This window comes from Haliotis asinina, chromosome 1 (genome assembly GCF_037392515.1).
Source record: "Haliotis asinina isolate JCU_RB_2024 chromosome 1, JCU_Hal_asi_v2, whole genome shotgun sequence".
Lineage (NCBI taxonomy): Eukaryota > Metazoa > Mollusca > Gastropoda > Lepetellida > Haliotidae > Haliotis > Haliotis asinina.
The window spans coordinates 8265192-8280494 of record NC_090280.1 but is presented as its reverse complement, the minus strand read 5'-3'; the positions used below and the strand labels follow the sequence as shown (position 1 = coordinate 8280494).

Below are 15303 nucleotides of genomic sequence, written 5' to 3'. Positions count from 1 at the left end.
TGCAAACAAACTACATCCGTTTTTCTTGGATGACTGGATCTCACAGAAACTGGTGCAAACGCTTGTCAGTTTTAAGTCCTGCTTTGTACTTGGACGAATGACAGTTTCCAGTAGTTCACCATCTCTACTGAGATGATTTTTGATTGGATCGAACGCAGATTCAGAGATTTACAAAACCCAACATCTCTACATACATTCTTTATGGATACCAACATAGTGTATATGATTTTGTTTGACAATGGTATATCAATCCATACTGAAACGATGCATCATATACAGTACAAAAAGTTGATATCCACAAAGAATCTTACTTTCTTGTGACTCTCCATACTTCTAAAATGCCCATCAAATACATCTTTCTGAACACATTATGGGCCCCACCTTATGAGCGCTCGGCGTATCAGCAAATGAAGCAGACAATCGGTTGCCGTCGTTACACTTGAGTGCACATCCACCAGCTATGACTGGGTTTGGTCTCCCGCGGGCTTCCTTAAAGTCCAAGGACAACCAGGGATACTCTACAATACTCTATATAGGCTCCCTGGTACAACATATTGCACTTCTGAATCGTGATTGTACGCTTGTAATTTTATTTATTTTCTTACAAACAGCAGAACTGATATAATGGAATATATGTTACTAGTACTAGTTCTTATAGTGGTGGAATATTTGACATGTTGATATTTCATATGTTTTGGGGTTTTTCTTATCTCGTGATCAATACTAGTAAGTTCTTATCCACCTTGTGCCTGTAAAATACACAGAATGGCCTTCGTTCGGCTTTGTGCATTGTCATTTTATTCATATGGCATAGGAACCATATTTGAGGTGTGGCGAGTCACACTGCTTCCTTTCCCCCGCAACTCTACTGCATCTTTCTTGGATAAAAAAATTGGATAAAAAAACATTTTGAAATTGTTTCTGCTGAGTTGTAGGCTGGTTTGACATCTTGCAGTGTCATCATCGCGATTATGCGCCGAGGAGTGGGTTGTTTAGGTGGTGAAAGTTGTAATGTGCTGAATTTGTTTCATGACGCGTGAACAAGGAATTTACCATATCATAACATTGAAATAAATTTGATGTTGATGGAAATGGTATTCTATAATGCGGAATTTGTTTCACTTTTATAATACTCATGTCTTTCATGCGAATGAAATTACCCCAAAACAAATAGACAGTGTCAAGCTTACACTAGATGTTTATTTACAGGTTACAACAAGAAAGAGCAAGATTAAATTTCATACAAGCACATTCCATTTACAAATTTACGGAAAACATGTTACACATTATTATCAAATATACAATAAAAAACAATAGGAAATTGTAGTTGTGCATTCTTTAACACTGGTTCATATTTTGCTTTCTTATGGCTCGGGAGGTCTGCCTGTCGCATCCCTTCGACTCGATTTCTGAAGAAAACAGTTAATATGATTATACTTGCATTAAGTGAATGGTAAACCAATGTGAAAATAGAATCAATGGTTATTCTCATAATCTCATAGCAACTATTATTGATACTTGTGTATTTAGTGTATTAGAACACAGGTGTTGTATGGTAGAACCTTTTTTCTCCTTTGAAAGATCACACGGATTAAAATAGACTAACAGCTAGTCTCTGAAATGAACATATTTTACTGAAAAACGTTCATAGTGAAAACAATACTGAAATGGAGCCCTGAGACTTTCTTCATTTTCTGAAGCTAAGGAAATCTAGATTTGCCACATTTTCTAGACTTGCGTGGGCTTTCTTGGTTATATATACTCCAGGGTCTGTACGACAGACTAGGATTAATACTGTGGGGTGATTGAACAAGGCCTCAACACATAACAAGGCCTAATCCCTTGTTCATTGATGAGCAACTCATGCCGGTAAGGGTTCATTAATTAACAAGGCCTAATGCCTTGATATCATCTCAGTTGAGATTCATCAATTAACATGCCTTATTCCTTGTTAATTGATGGTAAGCTAAGTTACATAGTGCATCCTCTTAAAACAGTTTCATCTAATTCTTGATTCCCGAAAGCTAGTTAAATTGGTTTTCATGTTTACTTACTGTAGTTTTTCTGGAACATTTTCTCATGAGATCACTGTGTTTATTTTGGTTGTTTTTCTTTCTTGAGACGGTTTCCTTTTTTGTCTGCAAACATCTTGTCATAGCCACTGCAACAAACAAGATAGAATACCCTGACAGAAACTTTATGTTTCAACAACACTGACGTATATTATAGAGTGATTACAGAATTATAACAAGAAGTCGTCACCAAACACATGCAACCCATTCAAACGGTTGAACAAAATCGCCCTTGAACATCACATTTTGTTGCATAATTTTATTGTGCAACAAAAGTCATGTTTGGAGCTCAAGAAATGAGAATTCTTATTTATATAGTAGGTTGTGCTCATTTTTTGCTGTGCACTGAAGCATATAGGACAGAGCATTAAACAGAACTGCAATACCTTGAAACTCAGCGTGCGGAATAACAGGGAGAGCTGCCTTAGCGTCCTTATTCTGTCCTGTTTCCAACCTGAAAAAATACAATTCAAAATTTATTGCACAATGAAGATAAATTCATGTCGAGGTTATTGTAGAAACACCAGAAGTTTTACTTGTTGAATGGTTTAGTGCATTGAAACTCTTGCAGTTACTGTATTTAAATCATATTAAATTATATTCTTACATCTGTTGTGGATTTAAAGTCATTCCTCTTACGGACTCAGCATTCCGTAGAGCCTGCCTCACAGTTGTCTGTGAAAGTAAATTCATGGGAAAAATACAGTTAGCATTTTGAAAAAACTAACAAAATGACTAGCAGGTATTACAACTAAAGTCTTAAATAAAGTCGAATTACTGCTAATACAACATCGTATAAGAATTTCCTGTCTGAAAACGTTACAAACATTTACAAAGAGATAAACAATCAATTTAGTTATTAAAATATATTTGTGTTAAATTTGATTTTGAAATGCCTCAGCGATTTTGAAAAGGATATATCTATTAAGGTCACTATTCCATCCATATAATGACATGTGATATTGGAACCCAAAATACGTATATGCATAAATACTGGGATTAGTCTGTATTGCTCCGTCATTGTTGTTTGTGATGAATCCTATGTCTTAAAACATAAAACAGAACGTTTCACGTCTGTAAGAATACGTCCAAAATCAGTCTTATAATAATTATACAATATAATTGAAATTACATGCAACAGGTAATCCAGCTCAACCACAAAAAAAACCAGCTGGTGTTACCTGGGGAATATATTCCACCCCCATATCCTGATTAAGTCCCAGGAAGGATATTTATGACATGAAGTAAACCTTTGATCAGCCAATTAGTCGGGCTGTTGTTCTCATATCGTGATTCAATATACTAAACACTTACTGAATGGCAGGGATACTCTACGACTCTGTGTATTGAGCTCCCTGCTAAATGATATGGTAGTCTTGAGTGTAAGATTTCTCAACAACCATGCTGCTGAAGGAACACATGGCGTCATCAGGATTGCCATTCTGATTTTACAAATAATATACTTGTGTCATCTGCACTATACTCACCTGAGGTGAATGTCCCTCTGAAGAAATATCGCTGACAGACATTCTGAACGGCTTTGTAGATGTAAAGTCTCAAATTCACGACAGCAAAATGTCCGTATGTTGGTGTGCAATGATCAGCTGCATTTTCCCATCGGTAGTTCATATATTTATTTAGATCTCAAGAGGTCATCAAATTACTTGAGTTACTCTTCCTCTCTGTAACTTCTCCAACTTTCTGCTGATTTCAGACAGACACACAGATACTTTTTTTCTGCTGATTTCATCTGCCTTGAATTACCTGTTAACAGCCCGGATGTTACTACTTAAAACCCCTTTCTCAAAATGCTTAGATTCACCAGCATACATATCCGTGTGAGTCTACATCATTAATTCTTGTTAACGCATGTCACGAGCTAGTAGTATTCCTATTGTATGCTTTGGTACGAGAAATACAATGGACAGCGCATGTGTACTCAAGGGTTTGTGAAACATGTAAATAAAGGTATGTCACTTTAATACGAATTTTACCAATTGACCATGTTGTTGAAATAGTCTTTCATCAAGACTAAGCGTTATCAAAACACTAACCCAAATCAGCCAAATAATCCCACTAGTGGTATCCTCTTTGCCAGTGGACTGAACTAATCCCATACAGCTATCAACAGCAGTGGGAATGATTCACACATCTCCATTGTTTGTGCTTATTTATTGTGTTTGATTTTCATTGATAAAATGAAATGGGATTGTGAACAGCTTTACAGTTTATATCAACACCGGTACCATACAACATACAATACAAAATTTTAATGCAGCATTTGCTGTCACATATGTATATAAATTTGAATTACAAACATGGGTATTACAAACAGACAATCCTATACGGAAATAGTGAATTATCTGATCTTAATAATCTGTCCATCTTAAGACCTGCCTACCTCTTCGTCACTGCTTCTTTTAGATTTGATAATACATATGATTGAAGAATTAAGCTCGTGGTTTGTCATATGATAATCTTGTATCAGAATTTTGGTTTATTTACCTTTGTAAAGTGCATTAGAGAGGTAACATAAGCTTCTAACTTGTTTGCCAATCCATTTTCGACTGCACGTTTAAATATGTTTTAACCATATATATATATGTGTGTGTGTGTGTGTGTGTGTGTGTGTGTGTGTGTGTGTGTGTGTGTGTGTGTGTGTGTGTGTGTGTGTGTGTGTGTGTGTGTGTGTGTGTGTGTGTGTGTGTGTGTGTGTGTGTGTGTGTGTGTGTGTGTGTGTGTGTGTGTGTGTGTGTGTATTACATCTTACTTCCCCCTTCTAAAGATTCCACACATACAAACTAATTGACATGTATCAATGTAGAGCATTTATGAGAATGTTATTGGTAAGATAATTATTTTTGGTGTCTTGATGGTAAAATTGTGGATGCTCACCGAAGTAACCATAGACTTAAGACAAAAAACATCTTCAAGCAGAAAGGAAGACCATGACAGAGTATGGAAAAGTTTTTTCCCATCTTGTCGAATCAGTTGTGTATGAAATGAACTATCACTGTTGACACTGATGATGTATGATTGTGTAGCACTTTAATAATTTCTTATATTTACGCAGTAACGAAATGCAAAGCACAGTGTACAGTTATGTAAGTTATGTTTTATGTATGAATGATAAAATTTATGTATGCCGAACATAAACAAACAAATGATAGACCGGCACGCACCATTTAGATATTCTGTAACATACTTGTTGTAAATGATTATATAAACCTTGTTACACAATGATTTGTTAATTCATTTGAGTATCTGCTCCAATCCACACATACTGACAACACAACCAATTATCTATTGACATGTTTATGAGATTTCGTGAATACGCCAATTGCATAACACCGTTAATGAGCACCAACATAAATGGTCTAGTGACAGGTGTTATTTAGAGAATGCATATAGTTCCCCTGGAGTAGAGTGGTAAAATCACCGGAATGAGCTTGGGATGATGATCTCGATGACATCTGTTTTAATAGGCACAAGTATTTGATATATAGATCAATGCTGGCCGTACACATCAACTTTCATGTCTTCACGCACCAGACGCAGTTGCATTGATATAAAGCACAAATAGACTATACAATATATGGCTTATTCCATCAGTTTTCATGAATAATATGTCTCATGCAAGATCCATTATGCATATCAACACTAAGAACTCTAACAGAACAAAAGAAATGATAAAATAGTAAGTTTACAGTGTCATGGGGATTCTTGAGAAATGGCAAAATTTAAAGAAGTAGTGGTAAAATCTTTCCTAAATTTACAATCGTTGTAAATGTTTGTAAATATGACATTTACATTTTGCAAATTTTTGTAAATCACCATTTTTTTTCTTGTGGTGTACGCTATTGCAGCACTTTTGTTTATCAAAATATTTGTATGTCCTGTATATCACTTTGTATGATTTATGACAATAAACATTCTGATTTCTGATTCCTGACAGAGGGGATAAATCCCTTGACCGGCTGAAATGGTGGAAATGTAAATCAAACTGAGCAATGTCACGATAACCTAGAGCAGCAGGTGGCGTAGCACGGTGGTGATCACAATGCATTAGCTCTTTTCTGATATATCTTTGCCGCGGTAGCAGCTGGTACATTTCACTCTGCTTTTCCTCGTGTCATAGAGAATGTCTCGGTTCACCTCTCATCCCGCAGACTCAAGTCACCCAATCCACTTCCTCGGCATACGTACAAGTGTGTGGTTGGACATGAACGAGCTGTCACCTAGGACTGACTTCAATCACTGTACATCCAGCGTCTTGATGTCTCAGCGCCATGTCCGTGTCCGTTGGCTGCAGTGAAGTATTAAACGCCTTAGTCCTGTGCCAGTTTGGCTGTTTCTCTCCCAGTAAAATTTACAATTTCTACAATTTTATTGCCAAAATATGGTTTTGTGACAGTGCACAATTTATCTTTGTAATCTTCATATTTCTATGTATATTTTTGGCATGTATGTATTTTGTATATATACATATGGAAATTAATTAAGCAACACCAAATTCAAAGACACATAAAAACTTAACAAAGTTTAACGAAGTAATTTTGATGATTGATTATTCAATTTTGATGTATTGACATACAGCATGAGCTTTTCATGGGTTGATATGACGCGCGTGAAGCTTGCACAGCGCACGTGCATTGCTTTAACCTCAACTTTCGAAAAATGCACTTTTTCCCTGGGGTGTTTACAAGCGCAGGTTGTCGATTGCATTCGGTTTTTCATTCATTTCAATGTCATGGCACGTAGGAAATTATCAGAGGCCACTCGTTGGCAAATAATCGGCATGAGGAATGCTGGTATGTCTCTAAGACAAATCGGGACTCAAATCGGACGACATCATTCCATAATTTCAAAACTTTTGAAAAAATACCGGGCCACTAATGAAGTTAAAGACCTGCCTAGACCAGGAAGACCCAGGAAGACCACAGTCCGGGAGGACAGAGCTTTACTGAGACTTGTACGGCGCAGGTCCTTCGACTCGAGCTCTCGGTTGAGACAGGAGTGGCTTCCAGGGAGACCCATCTCGAACAGGACTGTTCGGAATCGTCTGAAAGCTGCAGGATACCGGGCAAGGAGGCCAATCAAGCGACCCAGACTGTCTCCAGCCCATAAGGCAGCCCAACTGGCCTGGTGTAATGACCGTTTGCACTGGAACATTGCCTCTTGGAGGAAGGTCCATTTCTCAGATGAGAGCCGGTTCTTGCTGCACATGGTGGACGGTCGTACTCGGGTCTGGAGGCAGAGGAACACAGCAATGGCTCCACGGAACATCCAGGAGACTGTGGCCTTTGTTGGAGGTTCCGTTATGGTATGGGGGTGCATTTCCATGAACTGCAAGTTGGATATCATTACCATCCGTGGCAACCTTAACGGTGTTCGTTACCAACAGGAGGTTCTTGACAGGGCTGTGGTACCTCATTTTGAGAACCATACTCTGGCAACGAGACCCATATTTATGGACGACAATGCTAGACCTCACAGGGCGCATGCTGTAAATGATTTTTTGCGGCAAAATGCAATTGACAGAATTCCATGGCCTGCCATGAGCCCTGACCTCAACCCCATTGAACATTTGTGGGACTTTATTGGCCGTCGTGTGAGGCAGAGAGACCCACCAGTCCATAATCTCAACGAATTGACGGCTGCCCTGCATGAGGAGTGGAACAGGATCCCCCAGAATCAGATCCGGAGACTCATCCAAGGAATGAGGAGGCGTCTGGAATCGGTGGTGCGTGCGCAGGGAGGACACACTAGATATTGATGAAAGTCGGTGTGCAGACTCTCAGATGACTGTTCTTTCTTTCCATGTGACATTTGTGTTAATACACCTGACAACAACGTCTGTGGATGAATAGTAAATTGTGTCCATTTTTTCATGAATTTAAGACAGTTTTAAGAATTTGGATTTCGTTGCAATAAAGCAAAGTCTTGATACTTTTTCCCTTTAAGTTGTTTGTCAGAGATCGTCTGTTGAATAAAAAAGTGTCAAACTATATCAACCCGGCATATTTTGATTGTCAGAACACTTCAAAGTTGCTCCAATAGAAAAAATTGGGGTGTTGCTTGATTAATTTCCAGGTGTATATTTGCCACATATATATTTCTGTATGCATGTATTGTGAATAGATATGCCTGAATGCATAAATGATGATGTCAGGTCAACGTTTTCTATTTATGGTCAAAACTATGTCTAACAGGAAATATCGATTGATCTCACAAAAAGAAATGTCGCCTATGGAACACATGTTTGGATAATAAAATGACATAGAGGTGCAATGGTAAACCAACACCAGAGAGAGAGAGAGAGAGAGAGAGAGAGAGAGAGAGAGAGAGAGAGAGAGAGAGAGAGAGAGAGAGAGAGAGAGAGAGAGAGAGAGAGAGAGAGAGAGAGAGAGAGAGAGAGAGAGAGAGAGAGAGAGAGAGAGAGAGAGAGAGAGAGAGAGAGATAATATATACATTATCATTCGTTTTCAAACTAGCATGGGCAATAAAAAAAGACACATGTACAAATAAAGTGTTGCATATACATCATAACAAAAAACAGAGCTCGAGGTTGTCTGATGGAATACACAAACGATGTCACTTTAGGTTTACGTCTCTATACAGCTGTCGCCTTTCCAATACACATACAGAACTGGTCCTGGTGTTAATGTCTCTGAGATCCCAATGGCAACGGAGGGATGTAATGACGTGTGTGAGGTGCAGTCTTCCACTTTAATCATTTTAGCTGATCTATTTTCATTTGGATATTGCAACAAAATGTTCATCCACGTCCTCTTCTTCATGAACACATAACGCAAGTGTATGTACGGCGTCTGCACTTCACAGACACCATTCATTCGTCCCCGCGGCCGCGCGGCGGCGGCGGGTGGTTCTCGGGTGACGGCTGAGTGTAGCAGATGTTTATACTCCTTAACATTGCCACGGGTTGCCCTCGTCGTGTTGATCATATTTTGACGTGATGTGAACCACAACCTCTTCCGTCACCCGTGGCAAGCCACCTCCTCGTGGTGGGTGCTGGATAACGCTAAGAGCTTGCCTCCCGTGTGGACCCGGGTCAATTAGGTCCATAGCACCCCATTGCTGGTTGCAAGGAGCAGCCGAATTGGGCAACCTGTTGGCCGTGGGTTGAAGACACTGGTTCCAGGAATAGCGTTCCTTTGTCCAACACACCACTTTGCCCCTTACTTCACCTAGACGGGTGGTAGAATGGGCCCGATTCTACCAATCGGCTGGTCATGCCAAGCCCTGTGCATGGACAAATATGTTGCACACAATATGATTTATTCCACTATGTATTATATTGTCTTGGTGATAAAGGTTGGTTGAAAAACATAATTTCTGACTCATTCTTTTGCCTAGAGTCCTATGCCAGAAGGCCATGGCTCATGGGCCAATCTGGTAGGATTTATCTTTTCAAGATTTTTCCTGCTTGAGTATACCCTCCTAGTATCCTTGGTGCCGTCTGCTGGAGATCCACTGACATAAGGCGTTGTCCATGTAGACAGTCCATGGTTAGTGGGGAGCTAGGAGGGTGAATCATATTTGCTATAACCATGGCACCCCCACAAAAAAAAAGGTTCACACGAATCGGATGATTCCTGTTCTTCGGATGATGATATTTTACTATCTCAAAACAAACTTGATCATTGGGAACGATATCTTGTTATGTGTTCTCCTGATGGCAGTCCTCTCAAGTTAAATCCCTTTGCCATTGCAAAGGGCATTGAAGGATTAGCTGGTGACGTCAAAGAGATAAAAAAGCTTCGATCGGGACATTTACTTATCGAATGCAAAAAACAAATCCAATCACAGATTCTCCTTTCTGCAAAGGGCACCCGTGGCGAGCCACCTCCTCGTGGTGGGTGCTGGGTAACGCCAAGAGCTCGCAAACACCCCCGTAGTGGACCCGGGGGGATATTTGGTCCACCAACCCGTTTGCCGTGGGTTGCGGCCCTGTGTCGGCGGAGGAGGGGATCCTGGTGGTTGAGGGCAATAGGGGCCTGCAATCGTGTTCCTGTTGCTCAATACACCACTTTGGCCCTGACTTCGCCTAGACGGGTGGTCGAATGGGCCCGGTTCGACCAATCGGCTGGTCATGCCAAGCCCTGTGCATATGATTTTGTATTTGCACAGATTCTATTTCTGAATTACTTGTTAACTTTAGGTCTTGGTCCGATTTGTTAATCACAGAGATCTTGTTTTAATATTATTGTTATTATACATTTGCCTAGAGTCTTTATTTTTGCCCAGAAGGCGATGGCTCATGGGCCAATCTGGTAGTACATTTTCTTCAAAGTTACTGCTGGAGTACACTCTCTTGGTATCCCTGGTGCCGCCTGTTGGAGGCCCACAGGCATATGGCATTGTCCTTGTTGACAATCCATGGTGGGTGGGGAGACAGGAGAGTGAACCATAAACTATATAATCATGGCTTCACAAAACCCAAAAAAAAAAAAACGTTTTCACGCTGATGATACTGACGATGAGGAAGATGCAATTACCAGACTAATTTATTCAGAACGTGAAACCTGGCCTCAATTCATTGTTGCCGAGTCGAGTGAGAAAAAGTTAACCTCATGTTCTCCTTTTCTGTTAGAAAAAGCAATTCAAGGCATTGCTGGCACTGTTAAGAATGTAACCAAAATTAGATCTGGATCACTTTTGATAGAATGTGTCAAGAGAGAACAAGCAGCAAATCTCATGGAAACAAAATCATTTGCAAACATTCCTGTGAAATGTTATCCACACAAGTCTCTCAACTTCAGTAAAGGTATTATCCGAGACAGAGATAGAAGTCTAGCTGATCTCTCCACGGATGACATTGTAAGTCAATTAAGAATGCAAGGTGTAGTTGAGGCAAAGCGTTTCACATTCAAGAAAGATGGAGTCTATTCGCCTTCAAACACTTATCTGCTTACTTTTGATGTTCCAAAGTTACCCCAAACTCTCAAAGTCGGATGCTTCTCCATGAAAATTGACCTCTATATTCCTAATCCTCTCAGATGTTTTAACTGCCAGAAATTCGGCCATGGTCAAAAAATTTCTGAACCTCAGACATCTGCACCACTTGTTAAAAAGAAAAATGTTAACGTTGATTATTCAAAAAAGCCAAACAGAAATGAACGTGTTGCAAAAGGACACAGAGACCCTGTGCCAATTTTAAACAGGTTCGATTTTTTTGATGACATGGATGTGTCATCCCAGCTGAGCACCCGCTCCAAGAGCCACTTTCCAAAGAAGAAAGGCCGGGAGCTTTCTCCAATATCACACCCTCAATGAATACTCAGAATATAATCCAGTGGAACTGTAGAGGAATGAGGAATAATTTGAGTGATTTACAACTATTAGTTCAAGATTTGAAACCGTCAGCTCTATGCTTGCAAGAGACGTATCTCAAGTCAACTGATACATTTGACCTACGACGGTATACATCATACCATTGTTTCTCCCCTTCAGGTCGTAAGGCTACTGGAGGATCTTCAATTATTGTACGGCAGGGTTTAATCCATAGCCCTGTCCCACTTAATACCCCTCTTCAAGCCGTTGCTGTTAGGTTGACTTTGCATGTTGTCTTCACTTTATGTTCTCTTTACATTCCATCATCATCCTGTATTCAGCAGTCAGATCTGCAAGAGTTATACGATCAACTACCTAAACCTTGTGTTATCACCGGTGACCTGAACGGCCACAATCCACTTTGAGGTGGTACAGTTACTGACACGAAGGGAAAAGTCCTTGAGGATTTCATCTCGAATAATGTATATTCAATGATAATTCTCCTACTTACCTCCATCCTGGAACTGGAAGTTATTCTTCAATAGATATTTCAGTTACAAACTCAAGCTTATTAAATGAATTTGAATGGTCGTTTCATGATGACCTTTGTGGAAGCGATCATTTTCCCACTGTTCTATCAACTGTACATCCAAGTGATGCTCCACCTTCCTCAATATGGAACTTTACAAAAGCCAACTGGTCTTTATTTCATGCATTATGCGCTCAAAGATTGCAACCTAATTTCTTTCTTAGTGTTACCGATCCAATTCAAACATTTTCTGATGAACTTAATACTATTGCTGACGAATGTATTCCCAAATCCTCTACAAACCCACATATTCGTAAACCGTGGTTTAACAGTGACTGCAAACAAGCTAGAAAGGCGAGAAAGAAGGCAGAACAGTTTTTCCGTCGACACCCAACTGTCCATAATTTGAACCAGTTTAAAATTTTAAATGCCAAGGCTCGTCGCACTTTTAAGCAACATAAACGACAGTCATGGCAAAATTATGTTTCTAAAATCAACTCACGAACACCAATTTCTAAGGTTTGGAATATGGTGAAGAAAATTAAAGGTAAAGGATCCAAATGTAGTGTCCACCATCTAAAGGAGGGTAATACTCTTCTAACTGAAACTTCTGTTATTGCCAATAAAATTGGTGAAACGATTGCTAAACATTCCTCCTCATCTAACTATTTTCCGGCATTTAAGAAATTTAAAGACCAAGAAGAAAAAAAGAAAATAAATTTTAATTCAGACAATGGGGAGGATTATAATGAAATCTTTTCCATTCATGAGCTCCATACTGCCCTTGGGCAAGCTCATGACACCGCTTCAGGGCCCGATAATATACATTATCAGCTGCTTAAACATTTCCCTGAATCATCTTTAGAAACATTATTGACTATCTTTGATAATATATGGACTTCTGGCCATTTCCCATCATCATGGAGAAATGCTATTGTCATTCCTATCCCGAAACCTGGCCGGGATCATACTGATCCTTCTAACTACCGACCAATATCACTTACTAGCTGTGTTTGCAAGACTCTTGAAAGCATGATTAATAACCGTTTAGTTTGGTACCTGGAAACCAACAACCTCATCACAAACATTCAGTGTGGTTTTCGCAAAAACCGAAGTACCATCGATCATTTGGTACGGTTGGAATCTTTTATTAAAAATTCCATTTTGAATAAACAGCATGCTGTATCAATTTTTTTCGACCTTGAAAAGGCATATGATACGACATGGAAGTATGGCATTCTAAAAGATCTCCATGACTTCGGTTTGAGGGGCCGTTTACCCCAATTTATATCTCAGTTTTTAGAAGACAGACAATTTCAAGTAAGAGTAGGCTCTACCCTGTCTGGCCATTACAATCAGGATCAGGGTGTCCCACAAGGAAGTATTTTGTCTGTTACCTTGTTTAGCATTAACATCAATAGTTTATCAAAAGTCTTAAATGATTCAATCGATGGATCACTCTTTGTGGATGATTTTAACATTTCTTGTCGCGGTAAAAACATGCATACTATTGAAAGGCAGTTGCAGTTATGTTTGAATAAGATTCATAAATGGTGTCTTGAAAATGGTTTCAAATTCTCAAAAGCCAAGACCAACTGCATTCATTTTTGTAGGAAATATAAACCACATAAGGATCCAGATCTATTATTGGATGGATCTCCTATCAAAGTTGTGAAAGAGGCCAAATTTCCTGGCGTTGTCTTTGATCAACACCTGACCTTCCTTCCGCACATAAAACAGTTAAAGACTAAATGCATGAAGGCAATGGATTTATTAAAAGTAGTCTCAAATAGCAACTGGAGAGGGGATCAGAAGACCCTTCCCCAACTGTACAGATCCCTCATCCGATCAAAACTTGATTACGGCTCCATTGTATATGGTGGAGCATGCAAAAGCAACCTCAAACTATTAGATTCGGTACATCATCAAGGTCTAAGACTTTGTCTTGGATCATTTAGAACTTTGTCCTGTTGACAGTCTTTGTGTTGAGGCAGATGAACCATCTCTTACACAACGCCGTATTAAATTATCTTTACAATACATTACAAAATTACACTCTAACAAATCTAATCCTGCATATAGCTGTGTTTTCAATCCTCTATATGAGGATTTATACAATAAGAAATCTTCTCTTGTTCCGCCTCTTGGTATAAGAATTAAACCTTTCTTATCTGCTACCGGCATTGAGCTGGGAAGTATAGCTCCTTCCCGTCTTCTTTCTTCTCCTCCTTGGCAGATGGTTAGGCCACAAGTTGACCTAACATTAACTATGCTTAAAAAATCAGAAACTAATGATTTACAATATAATCAATTAAAAAGTAAATATAGCAGTTACAAGTCCTTATTTACAGATGGATCCAAGGACGGTGGCGCAGTGGCTTGTGCCACTGTCATTGCATCCAGAACAATATCTTCTCGATTACCTGATAACAGCTCCATTTTCACTGCAGAAGCAAACGCAATATTAACGGCTCTTCAATATATTCAAAGACATCCTAATCATGTACAGTATATAATTTTTTCTGACTCTCTTTCTTGCCTTCAGGCGATTAAAAATTTGTCTTGTAAACATCCACTTTTAATTGACATAATTGAATTATATAATGATCTTGCAACTGGCCAGTGCGACATCGTCTTTTGTTGGTTACCCAGCCATGTAGGTATTTCTGGGAATGCAATGGCCGATCTTGCTGCTAAGGCTGCACTCAACAAATCTGTGACACCACTTCTTATTCCATACAGTGACTATAAAGCTAGCATTAGAACTTACATTCGTGATCTGATGCAAAAGAAGTGGGACATCCAAGTGGGAATAAATAAATTACATGCCATAAAACCTTATATTGGTTACACTCACTTGGGCTGTCAGTCCAGATTTGAAGAGGTCATTATGCGACGATGTCGCATTGGCCATACGCGTTACACCCACAGTTATTTACTAAAAGGCGATGATCCTCCGGTTTGTATCCTTTGTGATGAGAGAACCACGGTCAAGCATATCCTGCTTGACTGTGTTGAATTCTCATAAGGGATAACTATTTCAATGTCAAAACAATGAAGGATCTTTCTAGCACAGTTAGTACTCATTTAATTCTTGGATTTTTAAAAGAAATTGATTTTCTTATTGAATTGTAATTGATATGTTCTGTAGATAGTTGTATTTTAATGATTGGTAGTTTAAATTTGTAACTTAGATTGTTAGTGGCTGTACCCTCAAAGGGGGTTGAAGTATGGTAAAATTATTGTCCTCCTGAGAGGGTACATAAGTCCAATACTCTCATAGTCAATTTAAATCTACTACTAGTTTTTAATCATAGAATATTTGTTGTTTTAAGTCATGGCTAAATTTCAGGATAATCGCCAATAGCTGAGGGGATGGTGTAAATCCAGCTAGGGTTCATGCAGGTA

General features: G+C 39.1%; 1 pseudogene; it reads right to left on the bottom strand.

Annotated features, from left to right (window-relative positions):
- The window catches only part of LOC137287477 (uncharacterized), a 28604-nt pseudogene extending 18150 nt beyond the window's left edge, over nucleotides 1-10454 (bottom strand).
- Between the last annotated feature and the right edge of the window lie 4849 nt (nucleotides 10455-15303).